The sequence below is a fragment of the Hakea prostrata genome, chromosome 9 (assembly GCF_041222555.1).
Source record: "Hakea prostrata isolate BN-2017 chromosome 9, UWA_Hpros_2, whole genome shotgun sequence".
Taxonomy (NCBI): Eukaryota; Viridiplantae; Streptophyta; class Magnoliopsida; order Proteales; family Proteaceae; genus Hakea; species Hakea prostrata.
Window position 1 is genome coordinate 59692689 of NC_142608.1, and position 10113 is coordinate 59702801.

At 34.6% G+C, this 10113-nt stretch overlaps 1 pseudogene across 1 annotated transcript; it reads left to right on the forward strand.

Moving 5' to 3' along the window:
• The first annotated feature begins 3538 nt into the window (after window positions 1-3538).
• LOC149005864 (TMV resistance protein N-like) lies at window positions 3539-7968 on the forward strand (annotated as a pseudogene). The gene is made up of 5 exons (XR_016169961.1): window positions 3539-4057; window positions 4458-5566; window positions 5856-6140; window positions 6227-7350; window positions 7461-7968. The product of XR_016169961.1 is annotated as a TMV resistance protein N-like (transcript).
• Window positions 7969-10113: the final 2145 nt, after the last annotated feature.

A 10113-nucleotide genomic window follows, 5' to 3' on the forward strand; every position in this document is an offset into this window, starting at 1 on the left:
CGAACAGTAGCAGATTTCTTCATTTGGAATGACGAGGATAACTCTGTTTCTGAAGCTGTGGGAGTGGGGGCCAGAGGAAGAGTCGATGTCAAGGCGGAGAAATAACTACGATGATGATGATGATGAACCATCAGTTTCTTCTCTTCAACAAATAACTAATTAACTAGGGATCGAGTATGAGGCAGACAACCAGGAAGAAGCAGAAGCAGAAGCAGATGAGGAGGCTGCTGGTGTTGACTTTGGACCTAGAGAGCATCATAATTCAACCAGTATTTTTTTTCTTCCAATTAATTTGTTTTCCATTTACTGATTTACATTTACATTTATTTTGCTTTCTTCTCCTTGTATTCATAATTGATAGTTGACAGGTGGGGTGGAATATCTAGGTGCCCCGGCCGGCCCCTTTACGATCTTGTTTGAAATTGAAAAAGAATTTGTAAAATCGTTCATAAAAAATCATAGCATAGTGAAGATTAAAATCATCATGCATGCTCAACAGATAGAACTCCGTGTTATAAGGATCTTAAATTAAACTATACAACTTTTCTATATTCAACACTTCAATAAATTATTTTCACCGGCTTAAAAAATCATTCTCTTAATTATGTGGAGAATTCAAGTTTGGATCTTTATCCTCCTCACTTACAATTTCAATTTCATGAATTAAAATCGCTGCATGTGATGGTGGGATAGACATTAATGGTACCAGCATATGATCGATGAGGTAACTTGAAAGATGATATAAACAAGGTTTTCGGTTTTGGATACAGGACGGGTATGGATTTAATTAAATCCCAAGCGTTTGTCACATAAAATTTTATTTTCCACCTCTACCCAATATATATATATATTGAAGGGTTTTCCACTCCTTCAATATGGGACCACCCACGGCTTCTTAGCTGTCTAGTATTTAAGGAAAAAGTCAAAAGGCAATTTGGTTTTACTCTATATTGTCCATGAATCAAGCACACATATTTTTTTTGGTTCCTTTATCTTTTTCAACGAGAACGTTATCCGATTACGTGGTTTTCATATAAAATAATCTATCATTATGCGGTTTTCACATCTGATTGATTGAAGGCTTTCCGTGTCATTCATCAATTGAGAAATTGTATCGGTTTAGTCTTTTGGGAGTGAACTTGAATGCGCAACACCTGCTGCAGACGGTCGACCGGGATTTTGATTTTGACCGTCTATTTCACAGGTGGTGAAAATTGAAACAGAAGAAATCTCGACTGTAGATAGCATAATGTTGGGCATTAAATTTGCAGCACTGAAGTTGAACCCAGTCTTTTGACCTTTTGGTCTAATTAAGTTGTATCTTCTTAGTTTGATTGTATTGTTATATGTCACTTGTGAGTTGTGCCGGTGTTATGTAATTGTTGTTTTTATCTTTTTTCTTTTCATGATTTTAAGAGTTCTGCATAAAGACTTAAAAGACAAGTTTACCATTAATCAATGGTACTTTAGGTATCAAGTATGACAACCTGATGAATCTTAAGTTAATAGGAATTTAGTAATTTGATAATTAACCCATTCGCAAATGGGATTAATGTATATGACATTTTTCTCAAAATGCATGAGAGGATGATATAAAGTATAAACCGGCTGTGTGAAACCACCCACTGCTTGTTAATTTAGTCTTTGGAGAAGAAACCAAAACGTTGTAATTTTTCTGTTTAGTTTTCCCAAGTGCTGTCGGGCAATTTGGCATTGTTAATGTGCTGCCGTGACTCAAACGCACCTAATTTAAATTGCAAATGAAAACACTGCAATGCAAAGTATAAAAATATAAAAATGGGAGTTCAATGAGTCCATGTGAGAACCATGTATATATGAATATTTTTTTAACTTCAAGTGGGTTATGGAAAATGCGAATAAAATAACTCTTAAATCGACCTTATTCAAATTAATTATTTTAAATACATCATTCACATTAGAAAATTACTCAGTCTTCAAGAGTTGCAGCATCTCTGAGTCCAAGCGGATTCCATGGAAATTCTAAATTTGCTATCATAAAAAAAAAAAGAAAAAAAAAAAAGGTGGCAAACAAACAAGATTTGATCACCAGATATTCCAAGTGCTGTGTATTAATTAATCAAATAGATTAAGCTTAGTGGACGGCACGATGATGATTATCATATATTTATGAAATTAATTATTATGAGCCAAAGTCTTCTAATAATGCGATAGCCAAGTTGATCTTGATATTCGATTCCTTATACTGAATTGTGGGATCATTCACATGGAGATAATTAGTGGCTTTTTACTGCTTTTGTGAAAATGGAGTGGCTCTCATTGAAATATTTAATGAAAATTATTATTCTATCAAGCATTTACTTCCAGAAAACGATTCTTCTAATAAATTTATGTGTAGTGAAAATGAATGGGACGAGTAATAAGGATATTTAAGTCAAACAAGGATAAATTAGTAATTTTATATCTTTTACGAGGATTTTTTTTCACCTATACAAAGTGGTAATGGTCGACAGAGTTGAAGAAAGCATTTAGTAGTGAGCTGTGAGCTTGTGGAATTGTATTTGATATAAACATCTTTTGAGGGTTTGTGAGTGTGACTTGAAAGATAATATAAACAGGATTTTCGGTTTTGGATACAAGACGGGTATGGATTTAATTAAATCCCAAGTGTTTGTCAAGTAATATTTTATTTTCCAGTCTCAATTATGCCCTTAAATACTTAGTATTTGTGAATTTGCTTTGAATATTTTTGGTTATTCATGATTACCATTCATATTATTTACAATCACTATTCACTTGTTTCGGTATTTCACCATTTTCCTTTACACGAGTAGGAGAAGAATTATTGTTTTTCCAACACCATATTACTAGCCCAGTTGCTCCTTCAAGGTAGATTCTCGTGAAGAGTCGAATATTATATTCATTCACCCGTCTAGGCTGAGGTAGCAACTAGATTTTGTAGGGAAGCGAATAAGGTAATAGCTACGTACGCTTCCCTACAAACCCTTTCTATCTCTTGTGGCCTCGTTGAAGAGTGGCCCAATCGTAGATTTGGTGTTCGTTCAAACCTTTGCTTGGTGAGCAAAAAATCTCAAGAAAGAAAGTCTAAACCTAGCTTTGAGCAGAATTTTTCAACAAAGACGAGATAACAAGAAGGAAAATCTATCCTTGGTTTTAAGCAGGGCTTCTCAATGTAGAAGGTTAGGATTTTTTTTTTTTATCTTTTTTATTTATTTATTTTTTTTAATTTATGATTTCAGGAGTTTTTGCATGAAGGTTTATTAAAACACAAATTTTCCCTTAATCAGTAGTATTCTGGGTATTAAATAAGACAGCCTGATGAATCATCAGTTAATAGGAATTCCTGAAATGAGATTAGTATATGATATTTTTTTCAAAATGCATGAGAGGATCGATGTGGGACCACCCACGGCTTGTTAGCTGTTTAGTCTTCTGACTTTATTGCAAATGAGTACTCCACGATTAAATTAAGTGCAATTTGCGTAAGAATATAAAGACGGGAGTGACTTTGTCATTGGAGTGCTCTGTTCGTGTTAACATATTATCTCTAAACCAACAAAATACTTTTCATGGCTTCGTCCTCTTCTTCTTCCACCACAACTGGATCTTCAACCTATGAAGTGTTTCTCAGTTTTAAGGGAGAAGATACTCGCAATTCATTCACTAGTTTTCTTTACAAAACTCTGAAACAGAGCGGAGTCAATGTGTTCCTTGATAGTAAGAGTTTATGGACCGGAGAATCCATTGGTGAAATGCTACTTGCAGCGATTCAAGGGTCTAAAATCTCGATTCCTGTCTTCTCTGAACATTATGCAGAAAGCAAATGGTGCTTGATGGAGCTTGTTGAGATTGTTAAATGCCGGAATTCCATTGGTCAATTGGTCTTGCCTATTTTCTTTGACATAGACCCATCACATGTTCGGAATCAAAAGGAAGGAGGTTTTGCAAAAGCATTCAAGGATCATGAGAAGAGTTTTGATCCCCATATTGTAAATGGCTGGAGAAATGCTTTGAAAGAGGTAGGAGGTTTGAAAGGAGGAGTTGTCGACGATACCACGTAAGTCTTCTAAACATTATCACATCTTAAACTTGATAGTTTACATGTTTATTTGATCATCCATCTGGTGCAATATCTGTGATTAACCATATATTAAAAGTTCCCTTTAGATCTAAAGTGGTTCATAATTTTTTAAGAATTAAACCCATCTTCAACTTATCATCCAAATATATGTTGTTTTAATCCCGAGATTTTGGTTGATTGAGTATATAGTTTTTTCAATTTTCTTCATATGATTCAATCACTTAGTGAGGTTGTGCTCTAATTTATTATTATTATTATTATTATTTTGCTTTCCAAACCATTGGAAACTTTAAATTTCTTTCACCCAAAAGGGTATAAATTTAATTGTTTTCAATTATTGTTATTGTATTTTTATTTTTATATGTGAAATTTGCAGGGATCAAGCAGAGCTAATTGAATCGGTCGTGGAAAGGGTTATAGCTGAATTGAGCAGCAAAACCCACTTGGCTGAATCTAAATACTTGCCAGGATTAGATTCTCCCGTAAATGATTTGCTATCTTTATTAGATCTTGATTCCAACGATGTTCGGTTTGTGGGAATTTCGGGCATTGGCGGTATTGGAAGACAACTATTGCCAAGATGCATACAACCACATTATTTCAACCTTCAAAAGGCATAGCTTTATTTCAGATGTTAGAGAACATGCAACGTCAACCACAGGCCTAGTGTCTTTGCAGAAGCGGCTTCTTAAAGATATATACAAAATAGACATTGACATACCGGATTATCATAGAGGAAAAAAATTGATAGAAGAAAGACTTTGTAGAGAAAAAGTTCTTATAGTTCTTGATGATGTAGATAGTGTGGAACAGGTGGATTCTTTGGTTGGTCAAACCAATTGGTTTGGCAAAGGAAGTAGGGTCATAATAACAACTAGAAATGAGGATATTTTGAATAACGCTAAAATATATAGGCCTGAAGTTTTAAATCATAACCAATCTCTTCAGCTCTTTAGTATGCATGTCTTTGGAGAAAAGCTACCTCCGGACAATTATATGCAACTTTCAAATGACATGGCAAGATATTCAGGAGGATTACCTCTAACTCTGCAGGTGCTTGGGTCTTTGCTATCAAACACAACAAGCATAGAAGAGTGGGAAGGTACTTTACTACATTTGAAACAAATTCCTCTAGGGAAAGTCCAACAAAGATTGAGAATAAGCTATGACAAGCTAGAAGAGTATTATCAAAAAGAAATTTTTCTTGATGCTGCATGCTTTTTTATTGGATGAAAAAAAGAAGAAATAATTTCCATATGGGAAGCATGTGGATATTATCCAATGTCTGCAATACGCATATTAACTAAACGATCTCTCATTAAATTTGAAGATGAATATGGAGATGGTATATTTTTGCTAAAGATGCATGATCAAGTTCGAGACATGGGAAGAGGTATTGTCCTAGGAGAAAATCGCACAGATCCAAGTGAGCGTAGTAGGTTGTGGTCTCGAGATAATATCTTGCAAGTATTAAAAAGTAACAAGGTAATTCGAAAGAATTTGCCTTTTTGTTTTTGCTCATGCCATGAGTAACATTATATTTTAAATTCAACATCTGGATGTTGTTTTGGTTTGACTACACTAGTATCCACTAATTTCTATTTTCTTGGATTATTTATTGTTGTAGGGAATTAACATCTAAGATTATTTTTTCATCCAAAAAAAAAAAAAAAAAAATTGTTAAAAGGCATGATCCTTCCTCATGCATCTTTTTATTTATTTATTCATTAGTTTCCTCCAACTTCCATTTTTCTTGACAAATTTTCTATTGTAGGGAACTAACATGGTAAAAGGCATGGTCCTTCCCAATGGCTTCTCAAATGTTTATTTATATCAACATCACTTTGAGATGATGCCAAATCTGAAATTTCTCCACATTGCTTCGGAAAGTGTCAATGGAAACTTTATAAGCCTTCCTAGGATGTTGCAATGGTTTAGTTGGGAAAAATGTCCATGGGAAGTTATACCTACCACTTTTTATCACAAGGGTCTAATTCACCTCAAGCTTTCTGGAAGCATTAGACAAGCTTGGGATACAGATCCTCGAGATGAAAATAAGGTGAAACATTGGACTTTTTTATTTTTTTTTTTATTATTATGTTTTATTAATGATAAGGTATATGTTTTCCTTTTGCATGACTGCAGTTCCAAAAGTTGAAAGTTCTCAATCTTAGTGACTGTGATTATCTATCTAAAATCTCCAAACTTTTCATGGTTTCCTTATTTGGAGCAATTGGATCTCTCAAATTGTGAAAAATTGAAAATTTTGGATGAATCCATTTGGCAATTGAGTCAGCTCAAAAGTCTTAATGTTGCATGGTGTTACCATATCATGAAATGGCCTAATTCCATTGGTAATTTGAAGTCTCTAGTCGAGCTTAACTTGTCAGGAATAGGAATACAAAAGCTTCCACATTCCATTGGTAATTTGAAGTCTCTAGTTGAGCTTAATTTGTCAAAAACAGGAATAAAAGAGCTTCCAGACAGTTTGCATAAGCTGAGTATTTTGAAGAACCTCAGGCTCAATGGTTGTTTTGCACTCAAGAAGTTGCCTGATTTCATTGGTGATCTAAAAAATTTGGTTGAGCTTGATTTGTGTTGTGATATTTATGGAGAAGTTGAAGGAATTGAAGAAATTCCTGACGGTGTCGGACTTTTGGAGAATCTTAAGGTATTAAATGCTTCAGGTCGACGTAAACTAGTGAAGCTACCAAGATCTATGGGGAGAATGAGGTGTTTGCATACCCTTAATTTGATTGGAACCAATATTTCAGAATTGCCTGATGATTTTTCAATGCTCTCAAATTTAGAGGTGTTGCAAATGTCTGGGAATCTGAAATCTTTCCCAAAAGAGATCTGATCCACTTGAAGAAGTTGAGGATATTAAGGCTTGAAGAATGCAAGCTGTTGGAAGAGCTCCCAGAGGTTTCCTCAAGTTTAGTTGAACTGAGGTGTCGCGGTTGCAATTTGTTGGAACGAATATTCCACATGTCAAGGCTGAAATATCTGAAGGTGTTAAGGCTTCAGGATTGTAAAAAGCTAGAGGAGATTGAAGGCCTTGAGGGTACAGAATCCTTGGAATGTTTTAAGATCATTAATTGTCCTAATGTGACAGATAGAAAGAGGAATGTATATGGGCAGGTAGGTAATTATAAAAGTCTCGTCATCTTTTCTTTACGTATCAATTTAATTATTCTAATTAATGGGGAACTGACTATTCTAGATATTGTGCGGGATACTCTCTCTCTCTCTGTGTTTTGTTTTGTTTTGTAGGGAACACTGCGTTTTGAAGAGGAGAGAGTCTTGGGCAGGAAAAGCATTATCGCTTATGTGCTAGTAGCAGTGGCATCAAGGGTATAATTTTGTGCATTGTTTTTAGAGGTGAGGAAAATTGCACGTGGCTTAAAGAGGGTGACCCAGTAGAAGGCTATTTTTCTACTCGTTCTACAATCCACCATAAAGATAAAGCAATTGAGTGTTGGAATACGCTGGAATTTGAGGGCGTTGAATATACTAGTGGAAAAGATACGATCTTCCTTCACCATTTCAAAGGCTTTGACTGGTTTGGGATTCCTTTGCAAGGTAAAGATTCCATTGTGATTCAAGCCGTGCATACGCCATTCTACCCTTTTGACGTGAAATTATGTGAGTTATTGTTTGAGGAGAAGGACAGGGAACCTGGCCTTCAAAAGCCTGTTGACCCAGCCCGAACAGCAGCAGATTTCTTCATTTGGGGCCAATACGGACCAACCCAAGAAGAAGAAGAAGATGATGGCGATGAAGAGAGGAGTAATACAACAATGGATTTCCTGAAATGTGTAGAATTCGATGACTATGTTTCTCAAGTGGTGGGGGCAGAGGAAGAGATGTCTAAGGCCGAGAAATAATTCAACCAGTCTTTTTTTGAATTAATTTGTTTTCAATTTACATTGCTTTCTTCACCTTGTATTGATAATTGATAATTGATAATTGATAATTGATACTTGATGGGTGGGGTGGAGGATCAAGGTGATGTAATGTGATGCTTCAAAACAAGATACCATCTTGTTTTGAAATTATTGAAAAAAAATTTGTTTCATATATTGATCAAAAAGCATAGCATGGTGAACCATATATCAAGTTATCTTTTCAGGATATTGATGATCGAACAGCTGGTGCGGGTCTTTCCTATTGAACGCTGGAAGTATATCAGAGAACTCTGAGCTTGCTAATGCAATTCTAACAGAATTAAGGGATAAAATATTTGAAAAAGAATTGGTAGCAGCTAGTATTTATATATATCTTTTATCTTACCAAGATTGTGTTTATCCTAATGTTATAATTAGGAAAAATCATATGAAGCTGTGGACAAATGTGAGGTGAAACTCAGTAAGCAGCATTACTTATCTAGGGATATATATATATATACCGAAGCTGCTCAATTCTTTGTATTTTATAAGATTTGATGAGGTATCCAAGTTAGGCTTAATAAGGTTTGATTTGTTTAGCTATTTTCATCAGGTACCCAAACTGTCTCGTAATTTATTTTGGTTCCGAGTGTGTTGCCTGGATCCACAAAATCTTTTATTACAACGAGATTGCTCTGTCAATTGTTCATACAGCTGTAACAGAGGTGCTAGCATTTGCTACACAACCAGGCAGCATTGTTTTCCCATATAGTCGATATCTTTAAAACAGCACTTCATGAATATTTCGAACAGTATGTGTTATGTTATCTTAGGGTTAAAAGTAGTTGAACAATATATAGGCTTGTACTTTTCACTTCTAATGCGACAAATATCCACAGCATTAATACCCAAAAGTAGCATTACACTAGATACATTTTTGAAAATTTGAGAAGGGTAATTGCTGTATAGTCTTAATCCTACATCTAGTAGAAGTGAGAGTTGTTATCTCACATCAAAAATAAGTGAGAGTTTGTTGAGAGTTTTAGTCCCAGTTCGAGTAGATGTGGGAGAAGGTAGGATGGAGAGAGGCTATAAAATGATGTCTCCCCTTCCACATGTAATTCATTCCAAAATTTTCCCTCATGTATATTTCTTTATCTATAGTGGAGTTTTCTCTCTTGTCCGTGATTTTTTTTCCTCTAAGGGTTTTCCACGTAAATTCTTGTTATTTTTTTTTTCTTATTTGTTGATTATTCTATTTGGTAGGTTTTTCATAATCCGATAGTGGTATCAAAGCAATGCTTTGTTTTCATTTTACGGAGGTGCTTCAGAAATTTTTTGAAGTCACTATTCAAGTATTTGTTTTCTTTCCGGTATCATGGAAAGGTATATTGGGTGATTAAGTGCATGTTTAGGAAAATTTTGTATCTAAGGAGTCTGGTATTTAAGCAGACTAGTTGTGTCCCTCCCTTTCAACAATATACCAGTTGAATTTATATATATTTATTTATTTGTTTACCATCTTTAGTATATAGAATATTACTAACATTTTGTATATCCTAATATTCTAATTAGGAATGTTGTGACAAAATCACATGAAGCTTTGGACAAATTTGACGTAGCAATTAAGCAACATTACTTATCTAGGAATATATGCATACCAAGCTGACATTCGATTGTTTGTGAAAAAAAGGAAGTTTATTATCCAAAGTTAGGGCGATTTGTTTTTTTTTTTTTTTGGTTTCCGGATTTTAAATATCTAGAGATTTCAAATCTATAGACTTCAAATCTTGGAGTATATTTATAAAATTGGTTGGTGTGGAATGAATCGTGAATTCATCCATTTATTTGCGCTGATTTTGTGTACATTGTGCTTTTTGAATCTGGATTTCCCCTTCCCATGAATCTAGATTCACCTTTTCAACGTGGGTTCTGTGCTTTTTACACCAAACGTTTGATTTGTTTAGCTTGAAATTTGATTCATCAAGCAGCCCTTAGCTATTTTCATCAAGCACCCATACTATACTGTGTCTTACTTTATTTTGGTTCTGAGTGTGTTGTCTTGATCCATGAAGTCTCCTATTACAACGAGATTGATTAGTCAATTGTTCATACTGCTAAAACATAGGTGCTAGCATATGCTAT